At 40.3% G+C, this 9,478-nt stretch overlaps 1 long non-coding RNA gene across 1 annotated transcript; it reads right to left on the reverse strand.

The window, feature by feature from the left end:
* Positions 1–5,116: 5,116 nt before the first annotated feature.
* LOC116535718 lies at positions 5,117–6,679 on the reverse strand. Its single transcript, XR_004262339.1, has 3 exons — positions 6,669–6,679; positions 5,401–5,405; positions 5,117–5,217 (listed from the first exon to the last, which is right to left on the reverse strand). It is a non-coding gene; the product is annotated as an uncharacterized LOC116535718 (long non-coding RNA).
* Between the last annotated feature and the right edge of the window lie 2,799 nt (positions 6,680–9,478).

Below are 9,478 nucleotides of genomic sequence, written 5' to 3' on the forward strand. Positions count from 1 at the left end.
AAAATAAATAAATGGGAAAAAATTATATATATATATATATATAAAATAAATAAAATAAAATAAAAGCTTAAAAAAAAGAGAAACGAAAAAAAATGATTTTGTCTCTAATATCTGCTCTCCTTCCACATTCAATAAACATTTATTGAAATGGATTACATGCTGGTATGACTCTAGGTGTGGTGGATGCACCAGGGACGTTGTCTTTGCCTGCAGGCAGATTGCATTCTTCTGGGGAAGATAGAAAATGAACAAATAGGCAAACAAATTAGTATTTTAAAATAGTTATGTATGCTAATTATGACTTTAGACACCTTCCTGTGACCACAAACTCAGCACCTCTAGATAAAATAACAGCTCTTTCTCTGTGCATATTCCTTCTCTGGATGGTCATTTACATTCCCTGGATGCCTTTCGACCTCATCTCAATCCACCCTTCTGCCTGCTCATTGGGATCCAAGCCCACCATGACCTCCTGTCTACCTTGAACATTCTCAGCTAGCCCACCTCAGCGTCTTCATTGCTATAATTTGCTCTTCCCGGAATCATCTTCACCACCTCTGACCTTTCTCATTCTTTTGGTTTGGATTAATTAATTGATCCACCTCTTTGTCAGTTTCCTTCTAGGTTTTAACTTCCCTTTACTCTGGAGGTGAAAAATGCCGGCTCTGGTCACGCAGCTATCCACCCCACACTGAGCTGAGGGTGCATGTGGCCTCAGCACTGAGGCATGCCCAGGTGTATTAAAACTATTCTGTGAGACAATTCTTGGCACCAATCCCTGTAGGGTTCCCATTGTCTTTGGCAGAGAAGCCTGTGCATAGCACTGAGTTGGGGCCAGAACATGGTTTGTGGAGAGTGGGTCAGCAGTGGGGTGGGTCAGGGGCAGATAGCTAGGCCCAAATTATAGTTTATACAATTAGCCAGCATCAGGCAGAGTGGAGGTGGGGAGAGGTGGCTGGCTTTGTGGAGCTGTAGCCACAGGGCAACGTTCAGGGCAAGCAGAAGCTCAAAAGCAGGAACCGTTCTTTTACCACGGCATCTGTTTAGCACCTTGGACAGCTCATAGGAAGCCGGGAACCTGGACAGTTGTGAAAGAACTTTTCACTCCATGTTTAAAGAAGTGGCATCCACTCTGGGGGTAAAATGCAGACCCCAGAGTCACAATCTACAGCCCCCCAGGAGCTCTCAGTTCCTGACATAGGTAAAATCATTCATTCATTTACTAGCGGCACACTCTGTGAGAACTTCTTAATGGGCTGGGCTCATGTTTGCAGGATGCGCCTGGGTGTGCCTCCATCTGCAGTGGGAAGGACTTGGTGCAGGTGGGTACCCCTACTTGAGACATTGCTTCATTGCAGAAGGGGAGCCTTCGGAGCGAGGGAGACAGGCTCACCTTCCAGGTGGGTACCCCAGCTCAAGACGCTGTTTCATTGTCTGGAGGGTGTACCCACCTGCACCAAGAGCAGCCTTTGGAGTGAGGGAGAGAGGCTCATCTCCCAGCTCTGCCATTTACATGCTGTATGGTCTTGACACAAAAGTAGAATGATAATAAAGACACAAAGTTATATCACACTTCATTCCTCCAGTTTCAAGCTTATCACCGTGTAAGCTGATGGGTTGCTAAAAGAACAATAATTAATGCCCCCCAAGCACAGAGCCTGGCACCTGGACCCCACCCAGTTAACGATGAGTGTGGGAACTGTGGAGGGCACCAGCTCCCAAAGCCTCCAGCCCATCCTGTGGAGACCACAACACAGCCACATTCTCGAGCACTGCACAGAAGGGGAATATGCTTTTGATTTCATTTCATGGGCAGTGCCCACAGAATGTATCCGCCTTGAAAAAACAAATACAAAACCTCCATTGCTTTCTAACCTGCCACACTGAATTCAGTGCAGCCCCAACATGGGAAATGGCAGGTCAAGCTGGCCTGACTTCTCAACACCAAATAATTAATATACAAAGCCCGTCACACAATAGTGCCATCCTAGGGCTCCATCCATCTTGTGAAGGCAGAAGGCTGGCAGCTTCCCTGCAGTGAGACCATCGGAGGTGTTCACTGCGGTGGGTATTCCACCTTCCTTCACTGTCAACGGCGTGTACAAGGCTGTCTCTACAAAGCCCCTATTCTCTTTCCTTTCATGTTCCTGTCACTGCAGAGTTGGCAGGGGGGCCATTGTGAAGCACTCTAATTGTTTCCAGGAATAGGTGATGTTGCCTTAGAAAGCTAAAAACCCTACCATGTCCCCACTGAGAACACTGGAGGCTCATTCCCTTTAAATATGTAAATATGTCACACCCTCTCTGTGGAGTGCACAGCCTGCCACTCTCCATGCTGATTGCTTACATTTGAGGACTTTCTGACAGTTTGAGTACTGGAAACAATGAGAGAGAGAGAGAGAGGGAGAGAAAGAGACAAGGAGGAGGAGGAGGAGATGAGAGGGAGAGAGAGAGAGCAAGAGAGAATGAGAAAAAGAGAGAGAGAGAGACAGAAGAGCAGCACAGAACAATACATTTCTCTTCCTTAAAAGAGACACCAAAGTTGACAGAACCATCCTTTTATTTCTATATTAGAATCTCCAGAGCATTCTTATTTAGGTAGCAATCTTTTAGAAAAGATACCACTTTCCGCAAAACACACAAACACCTAATTCACTGGGGTGATATTTGCCATGGCAATTTTTTAGATAAAGAGCTATTTTGTAGTGTTTTGTGAGCAAGATATTTTTAATAGTTGTCGGCTGATCCTCTGTTGATGGAAACGTTCCCATCCCCATGGCTCCTGGCAGAATATTTGAGCTTTTATCTATGTTTATGTAGGACATCAGGACCAGGACTTATTCCATTAAAGTCCAACAAAGGGAGCTTCTAGGTGGTGGTGGGCAGATCACTTTGGGCATCTGAGTCTCCAGAGTCAGGTGGCCTGTCTTGAAGGGCACAGGTACTGGAAGTAAGAGATGTCATGGTCCGAGGTGGGACCTGGATGAGGTGCATCTCCCAAGCCCCCGGTGCCCCCAGAGTCTGCTTACCCTGTGGGTCCTCTGCAGCTCCCCTGTCCTACCTTTCAACTGCTTGTTGCTCACATGCTCAGAAATGGAAAAAGAACTTGTTCATGCTACATCAACCATGGCTGACAATAAGGTGTGACCCTTTCTAGTGGACTTTTAATTTAACATATCTTAATCAAAAACTATGGCTATTTTATTCTTATGGAGAGTTTTACTCGTACATGAAGTAGGAATACGAATCTAAGCAAAAACATTACAATCTCACTTCCTATGTTGTTATACGCTTACCAAATTTCTGGTGGATATCCTTTGGTGTTTCTCTAGAATGTAAGTTTCACAAACTATAAGACTATTTTATTCCCTGCTAATTTGGTGTCTAGAAATGCCTGACACCCAGAAGTTTCTCAAACTAAACTCATTGAGTGAATGGATAAATGAATAAGTGAATGCGATGATCCAATTTTTAATATATCTGTGGTAGTTTAGTCTGTAACTTTTATATCGCACATTTTAGTTCATATTTCCGTGCTTATTTTTCCAGTTTCCTAGAGTAACTTTTCCAGCTACCTTCCTCTCTTTTCTACCCCTGTGTAATAGTCAGTGCTATAAATATCCTTGCACAACTTTCTCAGTGAATACGAATTCACAGACAAAAGCACATCCTCGTAACGAGGTTTATAATCATTTGTCTTTAAGCGGATATTGTTACACTCTATTCATGTCTACAACCTTCATGCTCTATTCTTCAAACTCACCTATTCTATCAATGGCTACTTTCTAATTTAAAAACAATGGGAATAAATCTCTACAACTAATTCTATAATCCCATATACTTATAATTATATATGATCCCACATATTTATAATTTTGTACAATGTTTTAGTATCTATAAAATGAATAGAAATGAAGTTTTTTGGTAATAGGGAGCTATAACTTTTTAAACCAAAACTTAAATGGGTATTACCTGATTCCTTTACATATGATGTATGTCAGTTCATGTCCTGATCATGAAGCTTGCTTAGACCATTTCACATGGAGTAATAGATCAGGCACAGGTATTACCTGGGTGTCTTAGTCCACTGGAACTGTTATAACCAAATATTATAGACTGGGTGGCTTAAACAAAAATTTATTTCTCACTGTTTTGGAGGCCAGAAGTCCAAGACCAACAAGCTACCAGCTTATTTAGTTCTTGGTGGGGACTTTCTTCTTGGCTTGCAAAGGGCCACATTCTCCAGGTGCCCTCACTCAGCCTTTCCTTGGCATGCATGTCTGGAGAGAGAGGAGGCCTTGCTCTTCCTCTTGTTATAAGGCCACCAATTCCAGCAAATTAAAACCCCACCTTTATTTAACTATTATTTTATGTCAGTGACACATGTGCAGGTCTGTTTTACAGGTAAACTCATATCATGGGGGTTTGTAGCACAGGTTATTTTGTCACCCAGATACTAAGCCTAGTAACTAATCATTATTTTTCATGATTGTCTTCATCCTCCCACCCTCCACTTTCAAGTAGGCCTCCGGGTCTGTTGCTCCTCTCTTTGTATCCATGTGTTCTCATCATTTAGCTCTTACTTATAAGTGAGAACATGTGTATTTGGTTTTCAGTTCCTGAGTTAATTTGCTAAGGATGACATCTTCCAGCTTCATCCATGTTTCTGCAAAATACATGATCTCATTCTTTTTTATGGCTGCATAGTATTCCATGGCATACATTTAACACATTTTTATTATCCAATCTACGATTGATGTAGAACTGCATCTTTATGACTTCTTTTAACCTTAATTACCTCCTCAAAGCCCTATCACCAAGTGAGATCACATTGGAGGTTAGGTAGGACCTCAACATATGAATTTTGGGGTGATGGGGACACACAGTTAAATCTATAAAACATGGATAGAATAAGTGTGCTTTTCTGGACAGTATATCTTCTAGGGAAACCCTCTGCTGCAAGACAGCCTGGGGGACAGGACTTCTGAAATAGTATATTAAGCTTGTCCAACCCACTGCCCAGGGGCCACATGCAGCCCAGGACAGTTTTGAATGCAGCCCAACACAAATTTGGAAACTTTTAAAAAACATTATAAGATTTTTTTTGTATTTTTTTTAGCTCAACAGCTATCATTGATGTTAATGTGTTTTATGTGTGGCCCAAGACAATCATTCTTCTTCCAACGTGGCCAAGGGAAGCCAAAAGATCAGACACCCCTGTGTGAGAATATCTATAAATATTCCCTTTCAGGAAAGCAACAACAACTCTGACAAAATATTTCAATATCAACTTTTTCAGAATTCTTGAGATTCACCAAAATGTGGCAACAACCTGAGGAGCATTTATTCAAGAAGAACTGTTGAACTTCAGTAGGAATAGCAGGGCCTGTGGCTTTTAACTTGATCTATTTCCATATCCTTCTACCTGGCTCCACAGTTGTCTTAAAAACTTCCAATTCAAGACTACAATATCTGTGAGAGGTAGCAGCTTTGCAGCCAATATAAGAAAAATGCTGGGCTTAGAAATCTTCAAAAATTCAGAACTTTGACTTTATTTGACTATCTCACAAGGAAAAGCCATTCTCAGAGCTTTGGAGCTATCTGACCTGACACAGAACTCACCCCACTGAATAAAGCCTATCTACTGGGTGAAACAATCAGTGGCAATTGTTTAACAATGCAGCCATATGAGATATCATTTGAGACAAAAAAAATTTGACCAAAAACTTGCAACAAAATATCAGGGAAAAAAGATGTCCACAGAGGGCTTAAGAAGAGTAATATAGACCCCTATTTCTCACTGTATACAAAAATCAACTGAAAATGAATGGGGAATTCACATGTAAGACCCAAAACCGTTAAACTACTAGAAGAAAACATAGGTGAAACACTTCATGGCACTGGTCTGGACAAGTATTTTTTGAACAGAACTTCAAAAGCACAGGCAACAAAAGCAAAAATAGGCAAATAGAATTACATGAAACTAAAAAGCTTCTGTACAGCAAAGGAACAACAGAACAAAAAGACTACCTGCAGAAGAGGAGAGAATGTTTGCAAACTATGCATCTGACAAAGGGTTAATATCCAGGATACACGAGGAACTCAACTCAGTAGCAAAAAAAGAAAATATTTTGATTAAAGAAAGGATAAAAGATCTGAACAGAGATTTCTCGAGAGAAGACATACAAATGTCTAACAGGTGTGTGAAAAAAAACCAAAACCCATCACAGTTAGAGGAAATGCAAATCAAAGCCACATGAGATATCACCTCAACCCAGTTAGAATGGCTATTTTCAAAAAGGCAAAACTTAACAAATGCTGGTGAGGATGTCAATAAAGAGGAACTCTTAAACACTGTTGGTGGGAATGTAAATTAGTACATTAGAACATTATGGAGGTCCCTCAGATAATTAAAAACAGAACTACCATGTAATTCAACAATCCTACCTCTGGGTATATACCCAAAGGAAATGAAATGAATATGTCAAAGAAATGATTATACTCCCATGTTTATTGCAGCACAATTCACAGTAACCAAGATATGCAATCAATGTAGGTGTTCATCAACAGAAGAATGGGTGAAGAATATGTGGTATACAGACACAATGAGGTAGTATTCAGCCATAAAAAATAATAAATTCTTGTCCTTTGCAGCAATATGGATGAACCTAGAAACTATTATGTTGAGTGACATGAGCCAAGCACAGAAGAACAAATGTCGAGGGATCTCACTCATGTCTGAAATCCAAAAAGCTGATAACATAGAAGTAAAGAGAAGAATAGTAGTTTCCAGGGCCTGGGGAGGGCAGGGAGGAGGCGTGATGAGGAGAGGCTGATCAGCAGGTATAAAGTTCCAGTTAGGCAGGTGGAATGAGTTCTCGTATTCTATTGCCCAGCAGAGTAACTGCAGTTAAAAATAATGTATATAAAAAAATAGCTAGAGGAAAGGATTGAACACTGTTGCCACAAAAAAATAATAAATGTTTGAGGTGATGGATATGTTAATTACCCTTGTTTAATCATTACACATGTAAACATGCATCAAAACATCACCCTGTGCCCTGTAAATACATGCAATTATTGTGTGTTAGTCGAAAAGAAAATAAGACTTATAAAGAATAATACAATGATAGCCCTTCAGGCTGAAAGGAAAAGACACTAGTCAGTAACTTGAATTCACCTGAAAAAATAAAGAGGACTATAAAGGTAGCTATATAGGTAAATATGAAAGACAATCTAAATGCTTTTTTTGTAACTCCTTTCTTCTCCCATCTGATTTAAAAGACAGCTGATAAAAGTAATAATTATAAAACCATTTGGATGGGTTTATAATGTGTAAAGATGTAATTTGTACGACAATAGTGACACAAAGGAATGGAAAGAGAACAAATCTTTATCGAAGCAAAGCTTCTTTGCACAATGGAAACTAACTTGGTATTAATCCAAACTATCACATTCTTAAAGACTGATTCTCATGAAATTATCCTAAACGATGCATTGCACCCTTACTTAGGGATTTTCAGAAAAATTTTTCAGTTTTTGTATTGTTTGTTTTATTTATTTTGTTTTTATTCTCTATTTTATTTAGTTCTACTCTAATCTTTACTAGTTCATTCTTTCTGCTTCCTTTTGCTTTAGTTTGCTCTTCTCTTAAAAAGAAACATGGATACAGGTGGAGTCCATGTTCTTAGGTGAATTAATATAAGAACAGGAAACCAGATCCTGCATGTACTCACTTACAAGGGGAGCTAAACATTGAATACACATAGACATAAAGACGGGAACAGCAGATACTAGGAACCACTAGATAGAGAGGGAGAACAGGGGAGCATGGGCTGAAAAACTTACCTATTGGGTATTGTGAACACCACTGGGGTGACAGGGCCATCTGTATCCCAAACCTCAGCATCACACAATATACCCATGTAACAACCCTGCACATGGATCCCGTTTCCAAAAAAAAAGTTGAAAGATTCAACATGAATGAATGGTTGGAAATAAAAAGAGAAAGAATGATAGAAACTTCCAAATAAAACTAAAATCTTCCTGTGTATTTTTCTAAGCTTTAAAAACGCTTATGTACCAATATATTCCTGTAGAAAACACACAGTCTAATCAATTGGAGTCAATTGGAAAATCCCCCTGTTTTACTCTGTATGATTTAGAGATCTACCCATGTTAATAGACAGATGTTGTTCTTTCATTTGGAATTGCATATATCCTCCCACTGGAAGACAATACACTAGTTTTAATTTAGTTATTGCTTTCTGCCATCGTTCCCCTCTCTAAACAGTGACGTGTATGTTCCAAGCACTATTTTGTCATCAATGCAATTAAATAGCTATAATACATACTATATTCATCTTGCTCTAATGCTTGGGTGAGAAGTTTTCTTTTAGGTCTTATAGTAATTTTGTGCAATTTGTTTGATTTTCTTGTTCATAAAAGAGTTGCATTTATTTGTCAATTCAAAAGTTTGCTTGGTTAGAAAGAAGGGGAGCTGAAAAATTTTAAAGCCCCATACATGTTGTTTAATGCCTGAATTCCCAGGACAATCAATTTTTCGTCCTATGTGGCAGAGAAGACTGAAATGTCCCAGCCGACTCGAAAGGAAGTCACACTCTGAGGGGACTGTACTGACACAGCCAAACAACCTTTAATAAATCCACTCCAAGAAATGCAAGCAGGAGCCAAACCAATCAATCAAGCCCCACAGCTCCAGAGTGAAGCGTTGGGTGTATCCCCTCGTCCTCCAAGGTTCCAGCAGAGGCTTCTTTTCAATAGTGGCTGTAGCAAGGACACCAGCGACAGGCCTGGCTGACGCAGAAGATCAGCCTTCCTCATGTCCATTCGGCAAACCAAGGGCACTGGCTTAGTTTGGGCACATGGCCTGCAGCCATGCATCCTCAAGAATGGGAAGCTCCAGGTGTTCCGCCCAAGCACTGGCCTGTTACAAGTCTATGTCTGCACACACCATTCTCTCTGTATTGAGTGATTACTTTCTTCCATTTCTTTGCCTCGTGTGCTGTACGTTTCCTTCCAGGCCAGGTCCACCTATTGACTACTCTTTGATGCAAGTGATAGATTCACTCACTTTTCGATGGTCACACAACAGACTTGACTGAATATACGGAAAAATCATAATTATTACCATAACCATAATCACCTTCATCCTTACCACTATCACCATCAGTATGATCACCCTCATGATCATCATCATCACATAACTGTCATCGCCATCATCATCACCACCACCACCAGTAACATCACCATCCTCTTCATTGCCAGCCTCCTCTCCACATCATCATCATCAATGCCATCAAAATCACCATCACCGTCATCATCACCATCATCCTCACTAGTTTAATCATCACACCATCATCATCACCATCATCTTCATCATCAGTTTTATCATCACACCATCATCATCACCATCATCTTCATCATCAGCTTAATCATCACACCATCATCATCATCA

This window comes from Sapajus apella, unplaced genomic scaffold (assembly GCF_009761245.1).
Source record: "Sapajus apella isolate SASKATOON/1434 unplaced genomic scaffold, GSC_monkey_1.0 scaffold96, whole genome shotgun sequence".
Lineage (NCBI taxonomy): Eukaryota > Metazoa > Chordata > Mammalia > Primates > Cebidae > Sapajus > Sapajus apella.